The 12362-nt window shown below is 41.3% G+C and overlaps 2 protein-coding genes across 3 annotated transcripts in view; both read left to right on the top strand.

Annotated features, from left to right (window-relative positions):
* The window catches only part of LOC126263643 (pro-resilin-like), a 76440-nt gene extending 68722 nt beyond the window's left edge, over positions 1-7718 (top strand). Inside the window, exon 4 of the mRNA XM_049960736.1 lies at positions 7520-7718. The gene's annotated coding sequence lies outside the window, so the exon portion shown is untranslated. The remainder of the gene's footprint in view (positions 1-7519) is intronic.
* The window catches only part of LOC126263645 (pro-resilin-like), a 221864-nt gene that overhangs the window by 46225 nt on the left and 163277 nt on the right, over positions 1-12362 (top strand). The window lies entirely within an intron of this gene.

Raw genomic sequence — 12362 nt, 5'->3', positions numbered from 1 at the left:
ACTGGACAGCTCTTCGGCAGACTCACTCTGCTCCAGCCGCCCATCTCCTACACAACATGAAGGTAATACAGCCTCTGAGGAAGGCCGTGGCGCACGAAACTAGCGTACCTAACACGCTGCTACACTTAGATCCGTGTACACGACGTCTGACTAACTAATTAACAAACTTAGCAATAACAATAGTGGTAACAATAATAAGTACAAAACGTAGTGTCTGTTTAAAAGTACGCGTTCTTTTCATGAAATTCATTTTGTACCCTAGGGCATTAATGACACACCTTTCTCCTATTAGGTATGACTCAAGCCTGATGCCTATGAGTTAACTTCATAATCTTGAAACTTGCCAAAGCTTTAGTACACGTAATAGAACACAGCCAGTACTCCCCATCCTTTATTCCTTAAGGAATCGAGCTCCCATGTATAAAACAGCATCACACGTCTGATTATTTTGAAATGAGTTGACCTTTTTTATGTAACGCTAATTTCTCACGAGTGTCAATGTTTATGATGTCATATCTTCTGAATGATGTGCGATGTTACAATTTTGCAAGTACATTCAATGGTATACCGTCGGAAAAATGTGTTGCTAACATTGGAACAATAATTTAAAACGCCATGCTTGATGCTGAAATTTTACCGCTCGAACAGCGAAAATGTACTAAGCTATAAACTTTTTAGTTCCATTATTTTGTGGGGGAGTTATTGAGAGTAAGTTTCGAAAAGATTTGAAATTATCTCAAAAGCTTCTTGGAAGTCACTACGTAGTCTTATTTTCAGATACTAGTTGAGCAATGTTTGAGTTTGTGTTAATCCTCAACCAGGCGCGCCGATTTTCATATCACGAGCGAGCGCGATGAGTACTTCACACACATGTAAAGGATAGCTGTTTTTATGTTACCAAGATAAGCATGTATGAGCAAAATTACAGTATAATTTTAGTTTAACTAAACAACGATAAACTAAACTTATATAACATGAGCTGAATCACTATTTAAATAAACAATAATAACATAATGTTACATTGTATCTGTTGCCGCGTTGAGGTGTTGTTGCTGTTGTCGTTGTTGTGGTCTTCAGTCCTGAGACTGGTTTGATGCAGCTCTCCATGCTACTCTATCCTGTGCAAGCTTCTTCATCTCCCAGTACCTACTGCAACCTACATCCTTCTGAATCTGCTTAGTGTATGCATCTCTTGGTCTCCCCCTACGATTTTTACCCTCCACGCTGCCCTCCAATACTAAATTGGTGATCCCTTGATGCCTCAGAACATGTCCTACCAACCGATCCCTTCTTCTGGTCAAGTTGTGCCACAAACTCCTCTTCTCCCCAATCCTATTCAGTACCTCCTCATTAGTTATGTCATCTACCCATCTAATCTTCAGCATTCTTCTGTAACACCACATTTCGAAAGCTTCTATTCCCGTCTTGTCCAAACTATTTATCGTCCATGTTTCACTTCCATACATGGCTACACTCCATACAAATACTTTCAGAAAACACTTCCTGACACTTAAATCTATACTCGATGTTAACAAATTTCTCTTCTTCAGAAACGCTTTCCTTGCCATTGCCAGTCTACATTTTATATCCTCTCTACTTCGACCATCATCAGTTATTTTGCTCCCCAAATAGCAAAACTCCTTTACTACTTTAAGTGTCTCATTTCCTAATCTAATACCCTCAACATCACCCGACTTAATTCGACTACATTCCATTATCCTCGTTTTGCTTTTGTTGATGTTCATCTTATATCCTCCCTTCAAGACACCATCCATTCCGTTCAACTGCTCTTCCAAGTCCTTTGCTGTCTCTGACAGAATTACAATGTCATCGGCGAACCTCAAAGTTTTTATTTCTTCTCCATGGATTTTAATACCTACTCCGAATTTTTCTTTTGTTTCCTTTACTGCTTGCTCAATATACAGATTGAATAACATCGGGGAGAGGCTACAACCCTGTCTTACTCCCTTCCCAACCACTGCTTCCCTTTCATGTCCCTCGACTCTTATAACTGCCATCTGGTTTCTGTACAAGTTGTAAATAGCCTTTCTCTCCCTTTATTTTACCCCTGCCACCTTTAGAATTTGAAAGAGAGTATTCCAGTCAACATTGTCAAAAGCTTTCTCTATGTCTACAAATGCTAGAAACGTAGGTTTGCCTTTCCTTAATCTTTCTTCTAAGATAAGTCGTAAGGTCAGTATTGCCTCACGTGTTCCAGTATTTCTACGGAATCCAAACTGATCTTCCCCGAGGTCGGCTTCTACTAGTTTTTCCATTCGTCTGTAAAGAATTCGCGTTAGTATTTTGCAGCAGTGGCTTATTAAACTGATTGTTCGGTAATTCTCACATCTGTCAACACCTGCTTTCTTTGGGATTGGAATTATTATATTCTTCTTGAAGTCTGAGGGTATTTCGCCAGTTTCATACATCTTGCTCACCAGATGGTAGAGTTTTGTCAGGTCTGGCTCTCCCAAGGCCGTCAATAGTTCCAATGGAATGTTGTCTACTCCTGGGGCCTTGTTTCGACTCAGGTCTTTCAGTGCTCTGTCAAACTCTTCACGCAGTATCGTACCTCCCATTTCATCTTCATCTACATCCTCTTCCATTTCCATAATATTGTCCTCAAGTACATCGCCCTTGTATAGACCCTCTATATACTCCTCCCACCTTTCTGCTTTCCCTTCTTTGCTTAGAACTGGGTTTCCATCTGAGCTCTTGATGTTCATACAAGTGGTTGAGGTGTTACCGCACAGTAATGACCCACTCTTATCATTAAACAGCGCACTGCATCAAATGTACGCCGAACACATACTCAGTTACTAATTATTTCGTAGACAACTGCCTGATTATGGGATTGTGCATCTAGCTCGGAATCTGCTTCCTTTTCTTGCACAGAAAGTAAATTTTTTCTCACCTGTTTATTTTGTAATACTACTGTCACTTAGGTATATAACAACACAGCTTATCAATGTGTTAGCTGAAACAGTAATTAAGGCACAGAAGCAATTATAGAACAAGCGAACGGTATAAAACAGTGTTATTTGTGTTTGGCGCACTTTACACATTGGCGCGTCCGCTCGAGGCTTAAGCTTTTAACGTAAGATTATACCTCTTTATGACCAACGGCCTTACCGCAGTGCTAACATCGGTTCCCGCCAGATCACGTCAGTTATGTGCTGTCGGGCTTGGCTAGCACATGGATAGGTGACCGTTCAGGTCTGCCGAGCGCTGTTGGCAGGCGGTGTCCTCTCAGACCTTGTGAGGCCAAGTGAGGAGCTACTTGAGCTAGAAGTCACGAACGCTGACAAAGATCGCATGTCCTTCCACATCAGCATCTAGTGTGACGCCTAGGCGGAGGATGTAATGGCGTTTGGTCGATACCGCTAGGCCTTCCATGGCTGTTTGAACAGAGTCAGTCATGCTTCTTAACGAGTGGATTATGACACCATTTTAAATTTTTAAATTTTGCCAATAAATATATGAAATGCGAAATTCATAATTTTGTTGCCTCTCTTAGTTATTAGACAGGCAACTTCCAACTGAAAGTAGGCGACCAGGTGACCACGTGACGTCTTTAAGCGTTTAGCAGTATAGAAATCAAAGCACTTATTTATTTATGAAACCTGACATCCGCACATGAACGACACACAGGGATGTATATTATCTGTTATAAATGCGACCCAATCAACCAACAACTAGATTATAAAAGGTTTCAGTTGACTAGCAAGTATCTTCAGATCTACAGAACAAACAGAATAATTTCAGTTCAGTTTACGTCAAAGGCTCCAAGAGGTTGGTAAAGGCATGCAATTTTATTACATATTAAAACGTTACAGTAAAGTAATGTTTAATAGTAAAAATTATGCTTTTAATAAAGCTTGGAATGGTTTTACATAAACGTAAACGTACTTTTTCTGTTCATTCTGTAGGTATGAAAATGACTGTTAGTCAGCAGAATCCAGTTATCACCTATTTTCCATTGGATGGTATTGCACTCAAGACTAATCAAATGTGCAACTAATTATTTATTTGTTATTTAACTTTTAATAATATTTGATGTTTATAGCGTTCAGGCGACAACATGTTACATGGTTCATCTAATGATTACAACAAATTTTTGTGAGTACGTAGAGAGGGCATGATAACTGAAAATTTATGTGTACGGTTAAAGTCATTTAAAGTCTGTAACGTCAATCCTACGGAGATGGCTGGGGGGTCTTCCATGTTGGAAACACATCCCTAGCTTTCATGTTAGCTGCGCCTAACGCAACTGCAATCTCTGTGCGACTGTCTCCAAGGTGCCAGAGGGTGTACATTATACCACCTGTGATTTTCTTCCATGGCCTTTTCTTCAATGCTTCTTACCGTGTGATGAAGGCACTCACTTTAAAATCAGGAGTATGCGCTGTAATCGATGATCGGTAAGTGCCCATTGTGCATTGCGTCCCTTCCGAGGAGGTCCACGTTCTCATTATGTTGCAAGAATCAGCGCGATGGAATTGAATATTGTATGGAAATGAAATGTGGACAATAATAAGATCAGACAATAAGAGAACAGAAGCTTTCGAAATGTAGTGCTAAAGAAGAATGTTTAGGATTAGAAGGGTATATCGAATAACTGATGAGGTGGTACCGAACCGAATTAAGGAAAGAAGAAATTAATAGCACAACTTGACTAAAAGGAGAGATCAGTTGATAGGACACATCCTGAGGCATCAAGGAATAGCCAGTTTGGCAGTGGATGAAAGTGCGAAGGATAAAAATTGTAGAGGAAGAACAAGGGACGAATGCAGTAAGCAGGATGAAATTGTTATAGGCTGCAGTAGTTACTAGCAGATCAAGCAGTTTGCACAGGATAGACTAGAGTAGAACGCTTAATCAAATCACTCTTTGGAGTGAAAATCACTACATCAACACAGAAGCTTGTTGTAGTGGCATATGACCCAGTCATTTTCACCTGTATAGAATAGGAGGCTTGATCCAATGTTCTTAGTAGGTTTCTGTGTTAAGGTTTCAGACTCCTTCGAGATAAGATTTCTGAAACTCAATTATGTATTTCTCCTTCAACAGGTTCTTGTCCTCCTGAGTACGCTTGTATTGTCGATCGTCGCCGAAGCTCCGGTTGACCGGTCGTACCTGCCCCCCAGCTCTGAGTACGGACCTCCCTCGGCCTCCTCCCTCAGCTCTCAGTACGGCGCCCCAGCAGCCAACGGCCTCAGCTCGCAGTACGGAGCTCCTGCGCTGACAGGCGCTGCTTTTGGTCGCTCAGGCGCTTCCAGCCAGGGTCCAGCGGCTCGCGTCTCCACCAGCTTTGGAAGCGTCTCCTCCAGGTTTGGAGCGGGCAGGAGGTTCGGCGGCGGTCTCTCCACTCGCTATGGCGCCCCCTCGGCAGGTGGCCGCGCCACTGGCTTTGGAGGACTCGGTCTGTCCACACAGTACGGCGCCCCTTCTTACTCTGGTGACGCGCTCTCCACTCAGTACGGTGCGCCCTCTGGTGACGCTGGCGGCCTTTCTCCAGTGTATGGAGTGCCCGGATATGGCTACGGTCGCGCTGGAGCCCAGGAGGATCCACTTGCTGTAAGATTTTGGATTAACTTCTCTTACGGTTTTAGGTTTTCGTATGACACAACGTTGCACTGAATGTGCTAAAAACCTTTTTCATTCGGTTAAAATGAATATTGTAGTACTCACAATCTAGCCTCAGAACTGGCCAAGTAGCTTAATGAGTAGGACCACCCGTTTTTCGTTGATGACTAAGCATTCTGAGCATAATTTCTCTGACAAGCACAATTACTGTTTTTTCAAAGTTAAAAGTCAATAGCATCAAAATCAGGCGTAAATCTTCATCGTAAGCCCTTGAGCGTCATTGTGATGCACAAAGTCAATTACTTCTAAAAGCTCCTAGTCAATAGCAATTAATGAAATAGACTCAACACTCACTGTTTTGATTCTTTAGATATTTTGGAGTACTGTGCACATCATACGTCCGTTAGGCAATCTGAATACGGAACTCTTAATGTTCGTTACTAATGCTTAATAAAGAGAACCAGAAAGTTAATTTTACAGACTATTTTTAAGCTTTTTAACAATGCGTTGGAGGGTGATGCATGTAAATAGTACAAATAGGGATAAACGAGAATTTTCACATTAAGGAAGTAGGGTATGGTGACCCATAATTATAATATTACGAAATTATGTGATAACTCTGCAATGTTATTCCATGTTGAGAACCGAATAGTACTATCAGACTGATCGATTAGATGAAATCGAATGAGAACTTAATAATATCATGCTATTCAATTCTGATTCGACTTCATGTAACTGATCTCACTAATGATACTAGCCATAGCATGCTATTTAGTTCCAATTCGATTTGATCTGTCAGGGGTCTGCAAACATATTAGTTCGCGGGTCACATTGACTCCTCCATGAAGTCATAAGGGCCAAGATCTACCTAACGGGATTAAAGCACCCTAGCACTCCACGATCACCGTAATGTAAGGCTAAAGGAAAGATGAAATCGCAAAAATCTAAGGTTGTGGGAATAGCTAGCACTGAAACGAACTACGATTTTTATTTAATTACATAATTTTGATTGGTGGACGTCCCTGACCGAAATTCTGGCGTATTTTATTCTGGAGAATTTCACCGACAAAAAATTATGTCACTGCACATTCTTCACGAAAGCGTCCTGCAAAGTTAACGAAATCTCAAAATCATTGTTAGCAACACTATTACTGCAAGAGGTAACAGGGGTAGAGTATGCCAACGCATTGTTATTTCAAGCGGTGCAACAATAAGTTTAGTTATGTAGTCTTTTAGCGAGAAGCAGAGCCAATGTCGCGGTGTATTGGTCGCGATAGGCCTCGAAATTCAGTTGTTTGCAGTATAGGTACCACCTCAAATATTTGGCGGGCCAGATACCGGGGATGTCCGGCCAGCTAACGCGCACCGGTTTGCTGGCCCTCGCAGGCCCGCGGGCCGTAGTTAGGAGACCCCTGATGTAAGTGATTGCCATGTTATCACAAGAAGCTCTAAGTTCTGTTTAATCTTAACTTCTACATAACTTATGATTCATTTTGAAATTGAAAATTAATTTTCAAGACGGACTGCACATAAAAAATGCTGTTTTAGAGTTGTTTCTTTGATAGATTCAGATATTTATGCAGAATTTCTGTTTTATCCCTATGTTCCAATCAACAGTTAGGGTATATATGCGTTACTCTAACAGGAGCCGGCCAACTACGAGTTCAGCTACTCGGTGCAGGACGGCGAGACGCTGAGTGACTTTGGACAAGAGGAGTCCAGGCAGGGGGAGAGCGCCCAGGGCCAGTACCGCGTGCTGCTGCCCGACGGCCGCAAGCAGATCGTCTCCTACCAGGCGGACGAGGGCGGCTACAGGCCCACCGTAGAGTACCAGGACACCGGACTCACCGCCTACTCCGCCGGCGGATACGGCTACGGCAGGGGGCGCGCTGGAGCTGGAGCTGGAGCTGGAAATGGGGGATACCACTACTGAGGATACTTTTACACTGTACAACCTCAAGGAATGTAATGTTCTATGAGTAGCTACTATCTTTTGTACATGCTACAGTACGTATCTCTGTGGATAAAGTCTATAATTTTTTACATATCTGAAGAAATATCTGTGTGAGAGTGATGTAAATACGTATATATTTTTGTACATAGTGATTTGAATATACAGGAAATCAGTTATACATCTTACAATCTCTTATTTCCTTCCATGTTTTCCAAATACACCACACATCATCAATGGTGGTAAAAGTGACTATTATTTTCGTGTAATTCCACTTTTAGATACATAGCTTGGTGACGGCATACTGGTATTAACAATATAGCAAGGAAACCCTGACAGTGGTTGTATATTGTGCGTGTTGTAATCTGTTGACTTTTCAAGAGGAAACTTCTGTCCACAAATGAATAGCACTGGAGATTTTGGGCTACATCCCTGGAGCAGCGTCATCAAAGTTTCATCGGATTGTTTCAGAATCCTAATCAGTGATCCAAATACTAGCAATCATTGGAAAATCGTCGCAAATACAACGACTGTCGAACGCTTAGTATGGGGAGCATGACCTTAAACTGATAGTTTCTTAAGACTGATTGCATGTCCAGAAATTCGTGGTTCTTGGCGGTGATGAGCGTCTAAGTTAAAAAACAGTTAAAATATGGTGATGCCTAAGTGATTCACTTTGCTTCAAGAAACAACACGAGCGTCTCTCCACTACCTACTCTGCAAATGTGGTTTGTTATAGTGACTTCCGACTGCTACGGTCGCAGGTTCGAATCCTGCCTCGGGCATGGATGTATGTGATGTCCTTAGGTTAGTTAGGTTTAACTAGTTCTAAGTTCTAGGGGACTAATGACCTCAGAAGTTGAGTCCCATAGTGCTCAGAGTCATTTGAACGATTTTATTTTTTTGTGACTTCCAACTTGATTGTAAAGTTTATATTGGCGCTATAGAGACTGACGCACATGGTGAATGGTGAAATAAATGTGTCTGTGTGTTCAGTATTTCAGTCAGTGGCTTTTGTGTGGTATGTCCATCCTCTGATATCACATGTGTTGCATCACTGTAATCTTCATAGTACCCCACATAAACAGGCCAACAAGCGGATTTCTATGCGACAAATTCCCCTCTACCAATATATCGATTTGGAATGTAGAAAGGAAGATGAGAGTTTAACGTCCCGTCGACAACGAGTTCATTATAGACGCAGCACAATCTCGGATAATGAAAGGGTGGGGAAGGAAATCGGCCATGCCCTTCTCATACGAACTGTCCCGTTATTTGCCTGTCCATCGATTTGACTATGAGGCGTCTAGGGTATGTCGGTCATTAGCCTCGAAACGACGTGGAGAGTTTTAGTTTTACTGACACATTATAGGGCGAACTTATCGTGCTACATCATCCAACAAGGTAGATGGAAAAATGTAGTCGAATAGTGCAGTAAGTCGGCATTGTGTAGGGCCCATGAAAGTGATGGTAAATTATCTCAGCCCAAATATTCACTGTGAGCCACATGCTCACATGAATTTTGGTCATGCGAAATCCGAGTTCTCTTCAGTTTCGTTATGCTGTCTCGAGTGAACGTTCGATCATCTATTATTTGCATCAAAGTCTAGAATTGTGGTTGGAATATGCATCACCGTAAACATCATTGTACAAACTGTACTCATTGTGGGTAATCCATCGCTACTTTTGACTGAACATCCTACAGTTGCTATGGATAAAATTCTAGTTCATGGGCAACTCTCCGCACTCTACCAACGATTGCACAACGTGGCTAGTGCTGAAAGGCAGTTCCTCTATGCTCCAAAACAATCTCTTTAAAAAACAATAATTCCAATCTACCGTCGAGCATCGCATCCTTCTTTGATACCTATTAGCGAATGCACAAAATTGATACACTATTGTGATCGCTTATCATATGTAAAGTGAGTATCTCAGTGCCATACAGTACCACTGCACATTAAGGAAAATTTATAAGCATAGAAAAGACGAATTGTTGCACGTACATGCAACAATTTACAAAAAAAACTCCAGTGGAAAGTGCAATGCTTTCTCACAATTTCCAGTCTCTTGTATTCTTCTTGTTGCTGAGAAAGTCTGTTAACATGAGGTTATAGTATCAGTAATGGGGTTTCAGGCCCACAGCTTACAATATATACCGTCCTCAGCACCGTCCCCGTGACATCACACTCTTAGGTTGCCCACGTGCAGTCGCAGGTGGCGGCGGGAAAAGGAGTGGAATTGGAGTTGGTGCAGACACACGCCACCACCACACACCCACCCACACATGCCTGCACACACACACACACACACACACACACACACACACACACACACACACACACACACACACGCTCAGTTTGCACTCCGAATCGAAGTCCAGTGTTTTACCACCATAAAAAAATGTAACAGTCAGTCAGTACAGGTCTCATAACTGCCATCTTGTACTCGCAGTTCTATCTCTGCACCCACAGAGCGCCAAAATATCGGAAATTCGATCTCTGAGCTGCGCACGAAAGTTCAGTCTTGACACCAAATTTAAAATAGAGTTTTAAGGAAACTACAACACTGCCAGTATAAAACCCATCTAAGCCTTGTTCTTTGCACCTAATTGGTCAGAGGTACAATGGACCGTCACGTTAAGTGTCAAAATGTTATTTCGAAGTGTCACACTCAATCACACTGTCATTCATAATCTCCAAGAAGGGAGAGGTCTTTAAAGCGGCATATTTTTGTAATATGCAAATATAACTATGAAAACAGTAACGATTTACTTAATCAAGCACCGTTTAATACGGGAGGAAAATAATGCATTATGTTATTCACCAGAAAAAAGTAATGACTACATTGACTGACTAATATAAATTACTTTCGTCCTTGATTGGCCAACATAACTTTCAAATACATTCAATCTTTGGCCTAGAAGAAGTCGTTATTAACGATACTGACATCGAATTTTCGTCATCTGAGCGTTCAAAAGTGTTTCAATAATGCTTCATCTCACCGAGCTCCACTTTAGGGAGGGGGGAGGGGGGGAAGACGATGATCCATCATGTTACGTACTAGAAAAATATAATTGACATTATTGACTGGCTTTATATTTGCTGTACTTCGTGAAGGTTGCGATGTAGCTTTATGTTTGAATCGAAGCAAGTATGGAAGTATGGCGAAAAATATGTATCTGCTTTCCTTATAACATCGATCTTCGTGACACTTTAACAAAACAAAGGATACAAAAAATTATGGTTTCTGGAGAGATTTGTAAAGTACTATATCCCTTAGATTGCCTATTTTCATAACAAAGGAAATATAAATACGAAAGTCGCCAAATACGGAGTTAGAATAACTAAACACATAAACCAACATGGTAGCTACTTGGTTGGCTTCAACCAAACAATCACAATACATGATCAGTAACATCAAATAGATATCACAGTTCTGTTGCACAAACTCATGAACACCACTATTCCCCATGTTCTTGTTGAATCTGAATATGGTACTTTAAGGATGCCTCTTTAACAAATGAGTGGTTTTTTAACATAGCTATGTCATCAGTTTGCCATTACGCAAATTGGTTTTTTGTTGCTGGATTTCGATACAACGACATTCAGATACAATGGAATGGCGGTATACAAACTGATTTTCTTCTTCGAAAATTCCATAATGTAGTAAATGTCCTTTGCTCCATCATTTTCTGTGATTACAATATATGGACACTTTCCATGGTTGTTGTTGTTGTTGTTGTTGTTGTTGTGGTCTTCAGTCCTGAGACTGGTTTGATGCAGCTCTCCATGCTACTCTATCCTGTGCAAGCTTCTTCATCTCCCAGTACCTACTGCAACCTACATCCTTCTGAATCTGCTTAGTGTATTCATCTCTTGGTCTCCCTCTACGATTTTTACCCTCCACGCTGCCCTCCAATGCTAAATTTGTGATCCCTTGATGCCTCAAAACATGTCCTACCAACCGATCCCTTCTTCTAGTCAAGTTGTGCCACAAACTTCTCTTCTCCCCAATCCTATTCAATACCTCCTCATTAGTTACGTGATCTACCCACCTTATCTTCAGCATTCTTCTGTAGCACCACATTTCGAAAGCTTCTATTCTCTTCTTGTCCAAACTAGTTATCGTCCATGTTTCACTTCCATACATGGCTACACTCCATACAAATACTTTCAGAAACGACTTCCTGACACTTAAATCTATACTCGACGTTAACAAATTTCTCTTCTTCAGAAACGATTTCCTTGCCATTGCCAGTCTACATTTTATATCCTCTCTGCTTCGACCATCATCAGTTATTTTACTCCCTAAATAGCAAAACTCCTTTACTACTTTAAGTGTCTCATTTCCTAATTTAATTCCCTCAGCATCACCCGATTTAATTTGACTACATTCCATTATCCTCGTTTTGCTTTTGTTGATGTTCATCTTATATCCTCCTTTCAAGACACTGTCCATTCCGTTCAACTGCTCTTCCAAGTCCTTTGCTGTCTCTGACAGAATTACAATGTCATCGGCGAACCTCAAAGTTTTTACTTATTCTCCAGGAATTTTAATACCTACTCCAAATTTTTCTTTTGTTTCCTTTACTGCTTGCTCAATATACAGATTGAATAACATCGGGGAGAGGCTACAACCCTGTCTCACTCCTTTCCCAACCACTGCTTCCCTTTCAAGCCCCTCGACTCTTATAACTGCCACCTGGTTTCTGTACAAATTGTAAATAGCCTTTCGCTCCCTGTATTTTACCCCTGCCACCTTCAGAATTTGAAAGAGAGTATTCCAGTTAACATTGTCAAAAGCTTTCTCTAAGTCTACAAATGCT

The sequence above is a fragment of the Schistocerca nitens genome, chromosome 6 (genome assembly GCF_023898315.1).
Source record: "Schistocerca nitens isolate TAMUIC-IGC-003100 chromosome 6, iqSchNite1.1, whole genome shotgun sequence".
NCBI classification, from domain to species: Eukaryota; Metazoa; Arthropoda; class Insecta; order Orthoptera; family Acrididae; genus Schistocerca; species Schistocerca nitens.
The sequence above is the reverse complement of the archived record's forward strand: the minus strand, read 5'-3'. Positions and strand labels throughout refer to the sequence as shown.